The sequence below is a fragment of the Lepidochelys kempii genome, chromosome 6 (genome assembly GCF_965140285.1).
Source record: "Lepidochelys kempii isolate rLepKem1 chromosome 6, rLepKem1.hap1, whole genome shotgun sequence".
Taxonomy (NCBI): domain Eukaryota; kingdom Metazoa; phylum Chordata; order Testudines; family Cheloniidae; genus Lepidochelys; species Lepidochelys kempii.
In genome coordinates, this window is record NC_136385.1 from 123,935,034 (window position 1) to 123,949,913 (window position 14,880).

Genomic DNA, 14,880 nt, shown 5'->3' on the forward strand with positions numbered 1-14,880 from the left:
TCCTTGACTTTCTTCTTGTTGCTAACATACCTGAAGAAACCCTTCTTGTTACTCTTAACATCTCTTGCTAGCTGCAGCTCCAGGTGTGATTTGGCCTTCCTGATTTCACTCCTGCATGTCCGAGCAATATTTTTATACTCTTCCCTGGTCATTTGTCCAATCTTCCACTTCTTGTGAGCTTCTTTTTTTGTGTTTAAGATCAGGAAGGATTTCACTGTTAAGCCAAGCTGGTCGCCTGCCATATTTACTATTCTTTCTACACATCGGGATGGTTTGTCCCTGTAACCTCAACAAGGATTCTTTAAAATACAGGCAGCTCTCCTGGACTCCTTTCCCCCTCATGTTATTCTTCCAGGGGATCCTGCCCATCAGTTCCCTGAGGTTGTCAAAGTCTGCTTTTCTGAAGTCCAGGGTCCGTATTCTGCTGCTCTCCTTTCTTCCTTGTGTCAGTATCCTGAACTCGACCATCTCATGGGCACTGCCTCCCTGGTTCTCATCTACTTTTGCTTCCCCTACCAATTCTTCTCAGTTTGTGAGCAGAAGGTCAAGAAGAGCTCTGTCCCTAGCTGGTTCCTCCAGCACTTGCACCAGGAAATTGTCCCTACACTTTCCAAAAACTTCTTGGATTGTCTGTGCACTGCTGTATTGCTCTCCCAGCAGATATCAGGGTGATTGAAGTCTCCCATGAGAACCAGGGCCTGTGATCTAGTAACTTCCGCTAGTTGCCAGAAGAAAGCCTCGTCCACCTTGCCTCAGGTTAATTCACTTGCCTCAATAGATCTGGGCTCAAATCCCAGCTCCGCCACACAGTCCCTGTGCGACCTCAGGCACATTATTTAATATCGCAACACCACTGTTCTCTGTCTGTCACATGGGGATAACGAAGCTTCCTTTACCCCAGCCTTTGTCTGTTTAAGTTGTAAGCTGTTCAGGACATGGACAGTGTCTTTGACTATGTTTGTACAGTGCCAAGCACAATGAGGCCCTGATCTCAACGGGGGCCTCTGTGTGCTACTGCAACGGAAATAAATAATAAATAATAATAATAAGTAATTGGAAGTTTATCCTATTCCCTTCACAGCTGCCTAGAGAGATCCATTATTATGACCATCCTTTCTCATCTCTCCACTTGCTTTTCAAAGGTTTCTTAGCTACACGATCATATCAGATCCAGACAATAGGGGTGGTTTATTGGTGGAATCAGGTCTGGTTTTGCAGTATTGGTTTTTCATTTCTAGCACTTGACTGGAGTACACAAGGTAATCATCCAGAAGATTAACATTGTGCTAACACTAGAACATAATTCCTGGCAATGGATAAAGTTTAGGGCCTGATCTTCTGTCCCCTGGTTGGCTGCTTTTGCACTTGGCTACCTCAAGTGGGCGGCTGGGGATTGGAAAGGCAAAGAAGAATCCCTGGTTGACATGGAGTCAACGTAGCGCGCTCTTTGCCACCTGCTTCTGGCTTCCCCAAGGCAGTGGGGATTTCCAGGTAGGCTGGGGATGTGGTCAGAGACATGAGGGGGCATGGCCAGAGTATTACTGGACCTTGGTGATTCCAGGCCAGTGGAGTTCAAGGGCTCGTGTGTAAGTGCCCTGAGACCTTCAGACGTGAAACACCAACTTTCTATCCTCCAGCCATATTGCTGATGATGAGACCAATGGGAGGACTTGAACTGGAGCCCTCTACATATAAAAAGATGAAAAACGAGAGCTTTGTTAACCTGGATCCATTTGTAAATAAACTGAAGGGCATTTTTTTTCTTTCAAAAATTAAAGATATTTTTAAAAACTTCATGAAAACTTTTCTACAAATGACTGTGTGACAGAATGCACCCAGAATCTGGGAATGGTCAATAGCGGATGGATCACTTGATGATTAGCTGTTCTGTTCATTCCCTCTGGAGCACTTGGCATTGGCCACTGTCAGAAGACAGGATACTGGTCTAGATGGACCTTTGGTCTGACCCAGTATGGCCATTCTTGTGTTCTTATGTCATACCTTATGCCCTATTAATAGTCTTTGTAGAAAATATGCCTTTTGTGTATCCTCAGAAAACTAATAACTTGCTGGTCACTAGTATCATGGTGAAATTTATGTAACAACATTGAGTGTGAAGTTAGGAAATCCCCCCTGCATGATGTTAAGGGCACATGTTCAAACTCACATGGCCCGAGTCAGGTAGAACTGATCAAGCAAGCTTGATTTAAACAAAGATGTGTGTTTACTTCTAATTCCATATAAGCTGTAAACAGTGTCCTCAGAGAGTGAAGAAAGAAGACAAAGAAAATCTGCGTTTCAGCATACACAGGTAAAAAGATACAGCATAACACCCCTTGCCCACCAGACTCCATGTCTCCTTTCTTTCAGCAGGAAAGAACTATATCTAAGGAAAATGCATTTCAAAGGGAGATTGAACTATAAAAATGAGGGGCAAAAACACCCCAGGTTCCCTCTCCCTATCCAACTCTCTTGAACCTAAGAAGCCAAAAGAATCCAGCTATTTGACTTTGGGAGGGATCCTGACCTGAAGATTGTTCAGTAATGCTGTTGGAAGCATGTGGTAAGAATTTTACCTTGAACCAAGCCTCATTTGTAAAGTTTTAGTTCAAGGAAGTGTTTTATCTTTATTTTTCTTGTAACCATTTCTGACTTTAATTGCCTTCATCAAGTGTTGTGAACTGTGTGGATAACTCCATTTAAGGTGGCAAGTTGTTGTCTATTTTTTCCCTTACAGGGACAATGGATCTAAAATATCTCAACTGTCCAGGAGAGCGATGGACAGAGAAGGACACGCATTTTGAGGGCAAAAAATTTAGGACTGGGATTGTGTTGGGGTCACCTGCAAATAGTAACCAAGGCTGGTGGGAGTCAGCGTGTGGCTGGTGTGTTGCCGACAGGCTGCTGGGGTCAGAGTTGCGGCTGTACACAGACACTCAGGGTGTGACCTGCATGCTGTTTGACTATTTGTGAGAAGCCCAGGTTGGTACCTACAGCAGCAAAGCATTGTGAGGCACCCCAAGTTGCAGTTCAAGTGGTGACACTGCCCCTTACTGGTCTGGATTGCACCCCACAATGTCATATCATATAAAATTGTTTTTGTTGTTATTTTAATCAGCTATTGGCTTTTAATTGTATGCCTGTATAAGAGTATCAGAAATTTAATACAATAGCTGATGTTATATCATGAGCCATAGGTAAAATTCCTACTTCTTCTAGGAAAGTTTTACCAAAATCGTGGTTCATACCAATTTGTGTTTGGAATTCCATAAAGAAGTGGTTGGAAAGTTTCTAACTCCTCCATAAGACCATAAATGAATGAAGGAATACAAGGAACAAGGAATACCCAAGGAACTCAAAATAATTTGACACTTGTGGTTAAGCACAAGGAGTAAGAAATATGGCAGAAGTTCCCAAAGGAAAACAAATGACTTTGTGCACTCCTTTTAGATGTGCAGGTTCAATTCTTTCTGATCTGACATTGGTGAAAGACCTATATGAGATCAGAACCAAAAACAATGGGCAAAATCCATTTTCACTTACATTATTTACAGTGCAAAGTCTTTTAATATCAACCTCTCCATGATGTTCCAGTACCCACCAAGGATCAGCTGGGGCACTCGCTGAAGCAAATGTGAGTGGAGGAACTGGGGGATTTTCTGAGACACATGGAGGGTCCTGGAAAGAGGTTCTACGTCTTGCCCCAGGCCCACTCCAGTCTCTAAAGGGAAACACAAGAGATATATCAGAATACATACCTGGCCCACGGTGGGCCAGATGTGTGTGTGTGTGTGGGGGGGGTTCACACAACTACTGATTCTTAACTATGGTATCTGCAGTCATGAAGGACTTGGTCTCTACCCATCGCAATACATGCATGGCTTCTCATTCAGGAGAAACTACTAGCTGCAGGCAATGCAACAAATCAAAATCATGACCAGCTACAAACAGGCTTACAACACATGATATATTCCAGGGAGATGTGCCAGGCATTGCGGGTCAGGTGGAGCAACCCCTAGGCCCTGCAACACTTGCATGGAGCTTTCTGCGTGGCCACAGGGCACTGCACGTGTCCAGAACAGGATCACTAGTGTGGATGCAGTACATCAGCGCCAGCTGCATTGTTGCAATTCACTAGTGCAGCCTCGTTCTGAGGCACAAGACACTGATCAAAGGTCCAATCCTTTTCTGATTGCAGCCATTGGCAAACTACCCTTGGACTTCAGAGGTGCAGCATTAGGTCTCAGAGGTGTCAATACTGGCAACTTCTGTCCTTTAATTGTAAATTTAGAAGCCTTGCTGAGTACGTTTATGGGAGCTTTATCAATTCATTTCCCTTAACTGTTGCCATGAGAGTTTTTAGAAAAAGCGATTGATAGTAAATACTTTGTCCACCCCCAATTTCACTTTTAAAATCACTTTTAGCATACATAACCAAACATAAGGACAGCACCAAAACTAATTGTTTTAATACAAAAAGAAAAGGAGTACTTGTGGCACCTTAGAGACTAAAAAAATTATTTGAGCATAAGCTTTCATAGCTGTAGCTCACAAAAGCTTATGCTCAAATAAATTTTTTAGTCTCTAAGGTGCCATAAGTCCTCCTTTTCTTTTTGCAAATACAGACTAACACGGCTGCTACTCTGAAACCTGTTTTAATACAGAATCTCATTCACACTAAATGCCCTTTACCCTGTTCCGGACACTCCAGCTGCCCTTGCTATTTGGGAGCATTTCAGGTTAGCGCTGTTACTTTCAACAGTCCCTCCTGTAAGCTGGAATCACATGTCCCACAAGCCACCCTGTCTTGAAGTCATGATTCTTTTTTGCCTCCAAAGCTACATAAGGATGCCAGAGTTTTCAGCTCTGTAATGTAAGTAGCTATTCTCTGTTCTGTTTCTTGCTTTCTGGTAAAAATTTCTCTCTCCAGTCTCATTCTGTCTGGGGCCACAGTACTCAAACAACTGGAACAACTGGTCCAGTTTTTTGGGCATTATTCCTGGCAACAGTGTATCATGTTCTTTTTCCCAAACAAGTTAGTAAAATTGCTTAACCTTCATTTTCTTATCTCTCCCCATGGCCAGCTCTGTATACAGAATCAATTCTTGCTTCCACACTTGTGGAAGGTTTTTGTCTGGAAATCCACTTTCCCCCGTGGTCTGAGTCCCTTCGTTTTGGCTGTTGGCTCTGTTTCTGGGATTTGGCTTTGTTTGCCTGTTAATCATAACCCCTTCCTGGCTGTGGGGCTCACTAGATAACTATTGCCACATTTCAGATGCTGCATACTGGGTAATCATGAGAGGACTCCATGCTTGTCAAACTAAACTGGCTGTTATTAAGAGAACTATTTACAGAAGGGCTGCAACAGCAGCTGGCATTCCAGCCATGTGCACACAGACTGACCTACTGGTACCCCCCCCTCTAAGCTCTTCCCTCCTGCAGCCTGTGCTCTTCCCTCCACATTCTGTGCAGGTTGCTACACCGGGAATGTAATGGGACCTTAAAATAGACATAAATTACATTTACACTCATTTTAAGGTCGCTTTGCACTTCAAGAGAAGCATAAAGCAGCCTTAGTGTAAATAAGAGTCAGCTCCTTTGTCAATTACTCAAGATCAAATATCTACATAACACAGACTTACTCATGCATCTTTCTTGCTCCTTATAAGCAATGCAAACTATCTTGCTTTTTGCCACCAGGGTATCCTCACTGTGGACATACTACATTCATTATATTTTTTAAAACAAAATGTACACTCCAGTCCATCTGTATCCATCAGTTGTCTCTTGTCTTATACTTAGATTGTAAGCCCTTTGGGGTCAGGGCGATCTTATTTCTATGTTTGTACAGCACCTACCACAAGGAGTCCTAGGCCACAACCAGGGCTCCTAAGCACTTCAGTAATAGAATCAATCATAATAATTGTAGTTGAGCAATCTACTATACCTTCTTTTAAACCTCAGTCAAAGTTGATAGTAAATAGTCATTTTCAAAAGATGTTAGATCAAATTGTAGAGATACGTAATCAATTTTATTATTTTCAATGGAGTCATGAGAGACTATCAATTACTTCTTGACACATTTATGACAGAATGAAAAAAGAAGAAACCCAGCACCACAGTATTAGGAAATAAACAGAATCATCTTGAAGAACAAGGAGCTGGGTGACTTTTTTACATTGGATTTACAATGCGTGCAATCAATCCTGTCACCGTTTACATCAATTATAAACATAAAGATGAACTGGAATATGAAAATCTCCAGAGGCCAGATGTATTAAAAATATGCACTCTTAATACAGAATTGTCATGCACTGTTCTTTAAAAAATAAACTCAAACACCTGTGCATAATGTTGGAGCAGATAAGCATTTACAGTTAGGTTGTTGATCCAAAGAGCGTAATTAAAGAAGGTGAGGTCTAAACTTGTCAAAGTCATTTTGCCCTACTTTCCTATTTATAGGTTTCAAAATGGAAAAAAGCCTTCAAAAGGATTTGCATCATAGCTTCCCTCTGCAAAATCCTTCTGCAGAGAGATTTGAGAATTAGCTGCTGTGCCTGCAAGTATATTAAAATCCTTGACAGCCATCCACTTGGGGAATCCCTGGGAAAAAAACCAACACCTCACTTTGCTTCAAAAGGTTCATGGTATCACTTTAAAGCAGAGACTAAATCATCATTCTTCATAATTGTTCATATTTTGCCAGTCTGTGGGCTTCTTCAGTGGAAGAAATACGTGGCTTGGCTTATGGTGCAGCATGCTACTACAGGGCATGATTGCCTCTAGCCCTGTGCCCCTCCACAGGACAGCAAGCAAGCAAGCCCCTTAGTCCTCCATGGATGGTACCTGTATCATAGATCGCAGTATGGGGTGGGGAGAGAGTAGCTTCTGTTGAGGCTACTCCCCCCCAGTGGAATGCAGGTGGGCAGGGAATGGGTGGAGGCTTTGACTCCTCCCACCAACACACAGACTCCATCAGAGCCGAGCGGGCGCAGATGGAGAAGTTATTTGCTACCAGTATAGACTAGAACAGGTTGAAGTTTTTTCACTGAAACACTGTTTCCATGATCCCTCTTTTTCAACCAAGATGAAATCTTCCACAGAAAGTATGGTTTGGTCAATTGGCTGGTTTGAAAAAGAGAAAAAGAAATCATAATTAAAAAAAATAGTCAGGGTTTATTTTGTTTTTCAGTTAAAAAAATCAGTTTCTGAAAATTAAAAATCAACATTTTTAGAGGAAAAAACCTGCAAAAACGTTCAGTTTCCAGATTGTCAATTGAAAAACAAAATATTTTAAAAAAAGTTTTTTAATTTCCCACAAAAAACAACTGGCTTTCTTCCCTCAGCTCTGGTCTACACCAGTAACTGACCAGTGCTTCCTGAGAGCAAGGGGGAACCCAGGAATGAACTGTGCCTCTCCGAGTCACCACTGTTCACTCCTCTGCTCCTGGGACAGTGCAACTAACATCACCCCTTAGAAGTGTAGATTGTTATGTCCCATAGGACCCTGAGTTAATATTTGCTCAGCAGACAGACAGGTATGTCCTGTCAGAGACATTGTCTGACAATAGATTTTTCCACTTGAAAACATACTTTCAATGCTCAACTTTCTTGAGCTAGAATCTTGAAAAGGTAACAAGTTAGACGATTCCTTGAAGTGCGTTAATGTTAGGAGATCAGATAAAGGCTAGCAGTAGCATGGAGATGAAAGGCAGCTTAGACTTAATTAGCACTTTTGGGGAAGCAAAAAAAAAAGTGTTTGCTGGATCATTTTACAAATTGATCCTATGGTAACTTGGAAAGATAGTTCCACGGCCAGTTCGGTCTTTCCCAAGAAACCTTCCAGACATCATCAAGAGCATGAAGACAGCTTAACTTCCTGTTACTGTATGAATGCTTTCCATCTCATGACTCAAGCTGAAGAGACAGTGAGTATATTCCTTAACATGCATTGCATCTGCAGTTGTACAGTTCTACCTGACCCTCACCTAGCGGAGAAAGAGATCGTATACAGGGGTGCAAGAGGAGATAACTAGGGGAAATGGGAAGAAATTAAACAAAGCACAATTTAGGCTGTATCTCCGGAAAGAGGTGATTGATGTGGAGATTTATAAAACTTCCCAAGGAGAAATGGTGGAAGTGTCACTACTTTGGTCATTTACAACTAGAGCTGACAAACAGAGGAAGAATATATCTTAGGGAACAGTCCGATACTGGCAAGGAGATGGACTATGTGATGCTTTCCCAGAGCTGATTTCTGGGATTCTACGGATCAGAACTTCAGCAAGTGTCAATTGGTATAACTCCTTCATACTCAACAGAGCTGTGTCACGTTACATCAGTTGAGCATCTGGACCTAGAATTCTAAATTAACCCTTCACTTCTCCCATCACTGTGCTGCTACTCTCTCCCAAGAGCATTTCTATCCAGCAATACCCTACCTGCAACAGACTCCGTTAGAAGAAACAAGCCTGCAGCTCTTTAGACTTTTAACATTTTTATGAGTGTCCTGGAAGAAAACATAAAATCATCCCTAATCACGTTTGCAGATGACACAAAGATTGGGGGTGGGGAAAATAACATGGAGGACAGCTCACTCATACAGAGCGTGACGGGGCTTGACTCACCACTGTAGCGTCTCCTACTTGCCATCCTGGGAATTAGCTCTGGTTCACCGGGGCACCCTCATCTAGTGGCATCTCACTGCCATCGCTTCTGTTGTCTGGACCCATATCGCTCTGAGGACCATGGTGTCCTCTTCTGGACATAGTCCTCCAGCTGTGCCCCACTCGGTTCTCTCCCCCCTTCTGGGAGAGACCAACAGTCCTCAGTCCAACCACTTGCCTCAGTGGCAATCTGCAGTCCAGGTTCTAGCCACTCCTGCAGTCCCAGCACCTCCCCTGCCCTTGTGTCAGGGCCTCAGTTTGTCAGCCATCAGTCCAGAGCTTTCTCATGCTCTACTGACCCTGCCCAGCACTGCTCTGTCCAGGGTGCTACAGCCCTCTAAGGAGCCAGTCCTCCTCCCTCAAACTCCAGGGGGTGACTGCCCTTGCATTGCTCAGCAGCCCCTTCTTATATGGGCCAGCCTGGCCCTGATTGGCTCCTCCAATAAACCTTCCCTTAATTGGTTGGCACTACACGCCTTTTCCTTATTGCTGCCTCCCTAGGGTTGCTTTAACCCCTTAAATACTAGTGAGGGGCAGCTGCCCCACCACACAGAGCTGTCTGGATCACTTAATAAACTGGGCATAAGCAACCAATATGTGTTTTAATATGGCCAAATGTAAATGTACATATCTAGGAACTAAGAATGTAAACCATACATACAGGATGGGGGACTCTATCCTGGGAAGTAGTGACTCTGGAAAAAGATTTGGGGGTCATGGTGGATAATCAACTGAACAGGAGCTCCCAGTGCGATACTGTGACCAAAATGGCTAAGGCAGAGAGGTTATTTCACCTCTGTACTTGGCCTTGTGCACCTGCTGCTAGAACACTATTTTCCAGTTCTGGTGTCCACCATTCAAGAAGAATGTTGATAAATAGGTGAGGTTTCAGAGAAGAGCTACAACAGTGATTCAAGGATTGGAAAACATTCCTTACAGTCAAAGACCCATGGGGCTCAGACTATTTAGGTTAATAAAGACAAGAGTATAGGGTGATTTGATCACAGTCTATAAGTACCTACATGGGAAACATAAATTTGACAGAGAGCTCTTCAATCTATCAAGCAAAAAGGTATAACAAGATCCAATAGCCGGAACCTGAAGCTAGACAAATTCCTACCGGGAATAAGGTGCACATTTTTAACAGGGTAAATTAACCACTGCAACAATTTACCACGCATTGTGGTGGATTCTCTATCACTGGCTATTTTTAAATCAAGATTGGATTTTTTTTTCTAGAAGATCTGCTCTAGTTCAAACAGGAATTAATTCAGGGAAGTCTTTCTGTGGCCTGTGTTATACAGGAGGTCAGATTAGATTATCCCAGTGGTCCCATCTGTCCTTATTATCTATGAATCTAGATGTCCCTGCAGAAGAGGAACGTGGTTGGGATGGATGGTCATTGGTTTGCTATTTTCAAGTCACTTGAGTTATTTTTAATTTCCTTAATTCAAAGGCTAAATATCTGAGAAGTTACCCCAGTGTCTTATGGGAGAAAGATCACTTCCTACTGGAAAAATCTGTTTAAAGACATACTGCATTTTTTTTCAGCGTATTTGCTATGCTCAGAATCAGAACCTCCCATCTTCCACTGACAGCTACATCTGAGGCTGCCATGTCACTCCGACAAGCTACCACCCTGACTTGCAGAAGTGTTGAGTACCCACAATTCCTATTGATTTCAGTTGGTGGTTGCGTGTGCTCAACACCACTGAAAATCAAGCTTCCTTCCACATTTTTGCCATGGATATTACAGGTAACCTGACTCAGAAGCCAAGGTATTATGCTGTATAATGATCTACCAGTGGAAATTAATCTGACCAAGAACCTCTGAGCAGTGTCATAGCAAGTGAGAGTCCCTGGCAGTCTCCAACTTGTCAGTGGAGGCAGGCAGTTTTGACTAATGTGGTTGTGCAATGTCCATGTTTGATGAAAGTCTTCTATGCGATGGAGCTGAGCAATCCCAAGGGAACCACTCTGCTAGTGCCCAGGAATGACACGCCTAAACATTTCTGTATATTTCCCTCCTGAAATGAAAAGATTAATATAACTTTTTACAGCTCCTCAATTAACGGGCTGGCAAATCCATGAGAATACCCAGCCTGCGTTTATCAAGTGAGATACGGCATGAGATGCTCATCGTGCTTACCGTCATTCCCGTTGGCCACCTCCTTTTTAATCATTCCCATGGTAATTTGACGTTAGCGGATGTCTGACCAACGCCGAGAGCCAGCACCTCTGGAAGGGATACGGACATCCAGCGCTGATTCTCTGCTAGTGTAAATGAGCCCAGCTCCATTGACTACAATGGAGTTTTGCCCTTTTGCACTTGCAGGGAATTTGGCCCACATAGGGCAACTGCAAAGTCCATAAGATATTTAATAACAAAGAGGATACTCTGCAAACTGATATGCAAATAAAGCCCTCGGCAATGAAGCACTTACACGTACATACATTGCACACTCTATAAGTTCAGCATATTAGTAACCCAGACTTCCCAGGAGGTCCTATTTGCCCAACAGGTGCTCTATGACTTAGTTGTTGCAAGGTGACAATGTGCTTGAAATAGGAAATTCATATCATTTGTATTCATTTCCTCTGTTATTCTAAGGGTTGAAAGGGCCACCATTTTAAATTTAATTTACAGCGTATACTGTCTATCTGTTGGAAACAGGAGGAAGCAGACCTTGTCCTAGTATTTATCAGACACATGCCGCCCATCTGCTAGAGCTAGGTCGAGAAGGATTTGCTGTTAATCCTTCAGACCCATCTGCAGGGGGTTCAAAATGCTGACCAGAAAGCTAGACAAGATGAGGTTTATTTAATTAAAAAAACTGCTCCGGAGGTTACTGGAAATCACTCTGAAGAAGAAATAGCTTTTGATCAGGTCACTTCTGGGGGGAAGGGGGAGGGTTTTGCACTGAAATAAGATTGTTCCTAAAAAAAAAAAAAATACATATACACCAAACAAACCTGGTCTGGGTGAGCCATTCTATCTACCTGTTACATCAAATGCTGCAAACTGAACACGAGTTACAGCTCTGACATTTAACAACCACGTTGCAGGACTTGGCTTCCAATCTGGACCAAGCCTGAAAGGTAGAAATTGGGTTTTACACACATACGCACGCACACACACACGATCTACCGACCCTACATGCTCCCCTCCCCCTTGGCCCCCAATCTGCAGGTTTGCATGGAGACTAAAAATAAGGTAGACATGACCCAGAGGGCAACTCCAAAACTGCTTCAGGTTAGCATTTTAAAACCTGCCATTTGCAAGAAAGCCGTAACTAGGGGAACACTTACCCTGTGCTTTATTGCTTAAAAATGTAATTGCAGCTTTTCATAGTCAGGGGCTGCTCACCATCCAAGATCCAGTCATGTGGCGGCAAGAAACAATACAATCCCCTCTACATTTTCCCCACTGGAAATTATATCTGTTCATAACAATAGCCTATTCATATATTTACAAAATAAATATGCACACAACTGGTTTCTGCAGCACTGCCATTTAGGAGAATGAGGCATACGTGGGAATATTGCTCCTTTTTCAAGCTTCTGATTGTTATTTCATGGCATTATAGCTATGACATTTTTCAAAGTAACACATACACATAATTTGTCCCCACCTACCCGAGGGCTCTTTGAACTGCAGTCCGTGTTGCTAATCAAATTCCTGGACCTTGGGTTGTACCATGACCAAAACTATTTTTATAATATACGTCCTTAAGCAGAACTGGGCACCACTGAGAGCAAGGGAAATGGAAATAAAACGTTTATTCCAAATGGTAAGGTTTGTATGTGGGGTCTTCCATGCCCAAGTGCATTGCAAATTAGGGCACCATTGAAATGCAGCTACCTCTGGAGAGGAAGGACAGTCATGCTGCACAATGGCAGGGTTTCAAAAAATTAGACTTAAGACATTAGGGACACCCCATCTCCTCTGACAAGTACCTTGCTCTGGTAAGTAAGAGTAAATGCAGGTCTGGGAAGGGATATAAAGCTTTCTGCTCCATGGCTGAAGATAACCTCTAAATAATGGGGGCTAGGAAGAAGATTTCTCTGGGGCAGATCATCCCACAACTGCCTACTGCAGGGTTTCTTGCACCTTCTTCTGTAAGACCTTGCACTGGCCCCTGCCAGATATTGGCCTAGATGGATCACTTGTAAGGACTGAAGGATTTAGAACTAGGACTGTTGGGGCCCTGGGTCTCCAACACTTTCTCCTTGCCACCAAGGAAGACAGATGAAGCAGCACCTTACTGATCCTGGAAGGTCATGCCCCAAAAGAAGTCCTATACGGGCACCCCAGGATTGAGGTTGCCTGACTGGCTCACACCCACTACTTAAACCAGGAAGTGATATGGGTTGGCTATCTGAGCAACCATGCAGACTTTCTGTTGCTGCCCCATTAGACCCATGTAGCAGCAATGGGTGACCCTGTGGGGATTTGAACTTGTGGTTCCAAGATCACTGTCTATCTCAAACCTGATGTTTAGGAGGCTGCTAAGCCCCAATTCCTGTCTCCCAAATGATTCTAACATAAATTTATGGCTTCAGATCTTTCAGGGATTTTTATACCCTTTTTAAGCAAAACTGTATGTATTTCATGTAGCTATTTCTTCTCACTCAGTCACAAATGCCATCTTAACATTTCAGAAGGTGCATGCACAACCATTCATCTTGCCTCTCTCAAATTCCAGTCTCTCTCGCTCTCCCTCCTCTGTTATTTAGGTAACTATAGGACATGTCATATTTGCAGTGCATCATGTTACTTGATTCCATCAAACATCTGGACTATAGAATCTATCAGTACAAACCTGGGCAATGGACATCCTTTGGCTAGCCTGTAGTGAGATCTGAAACAATATGATCACCTGTCTAGAGAACCACATTTAAAACTGGTTCTAACACAGTTTTATATCTCAGTGAGGTCAAGCCCTAAACCTCTATTTCATACATCACACATGAATTATTAGGAAATCTTAATAAAGAGTTGAAAAAATAGTGATGGCCTAATTATTTTCTAATGCAGACACCAAAACTGCACCCAAATCCTTCATTTATACATGCAAATGGGTTGCTTTGCACTTTATTGACATGCAGATTTCTGCACAGTCAAACATTTGCACATGCTACCAACTGAGCTACCTTTATCAATGCCCACCTAAGTGTGCAAATGTAGGCACAGTAGATATACAAGAACATGTTGAGGGCACAACTTAGGCACACTCGTTTGAGAATTTGTCATCACAGGTAACAAGCAGGACACCATGGAAGCAGATGAGGAAGCAATGTCTCCAGCAAAATAGCCTAAGAAATAGTATAATATCTCCACAATAGGCAAAGATCACCTAATATATCATTTTTTTATCATAATTACAGTAGTTGGCAAAGAAAATACGTCAAAATCACAGTAGTGCAGCTTAGTGCTGCTGTTAATAGAGTGAGGCTATTGATCCAATCACTAACGTATTTAGGAGACATAATTTTAAACAGGAATGAGAACACGGTTATCATCAGCTGGATGTCACCCCAGGCAATTAGCATGCTCCTAATGTAGTACCAATTTTAAGCCCAAATTCTTCCCTCAAATGCATACGTGCAGCTCAAGACTGTTGAAGCACATGGTTAAAGCATAGCTGAGCATACGAAAGAAAGAAGACCATTAATGAGGTCCTTAATGAGAAGATGCTGTGAAGTGGTGGAGACCTTTAGACAAACAGCCTTGGCCAGACTGAGAGGAAAGGACTAAGAGACCAAGGCTTCTGTGTGTGCCAGAAACTGAGCAGAAAATCCGAGAAACCCTCACTGCAAATTTGAGTAAGCAGAATTGCACTGGGCAGCCTTCACTCTTATAGCCAAAGCTATATAGGAACATAAGAATGGCCATTCTGGGCCAGATCAATGGTCCATTTAGGCCAGTATCCTGTCTTCCGACAGTGGCCAATGCCAGGTGCTTCAGAGGGATTGAACAGAACAGGTAATCATCAAGTGATCCATACCCTGTTGCCCATTCCCAGCTTCTGGCAAACAGAGGCTAGGGACACTTCAGAGCATGGTTTTGCATCCTTGCCCCATCCTGGCTAGTAGCCATTGATGAACCTGTCTTCCATGAACTTATCTAGTTTTTTTTTAACCTTGTTATAATTTTGACCTTCACAACATCCTCTGGCAAAGAGTTCCACAGGTTGACTGTGCATTGTGTGAA

At 42.9% G+C, this 14,880-nt stretch overlaps 1 long non-coding RNA gene across 1 annotated transcript in view; it reads left to right on the plus strand.

Annotated features, from left to right (window-relative positions):
- The window catches only part of LOC140913938 (uncharacterized), a 44,291-nt gene extending 41,454 nt beyond the window's left edge, over positions 1-2,837 (plus strand). Inside the window, exons 2-3 of the long non-coding RNA XR_012159705.1 lie at positions 2,374-2,563; positions 2,738-2,837. This is a non-coding gene — a long non-coding RNA (uncharacterized LOC140913938). The remainder of the gene's footprint in view (positions 1-2,373; positions 2,564-2,737) is intronic.
- The last annotated feature ends 12,043 nt before the right edge of the window (positions 2,838-14,880 follow it).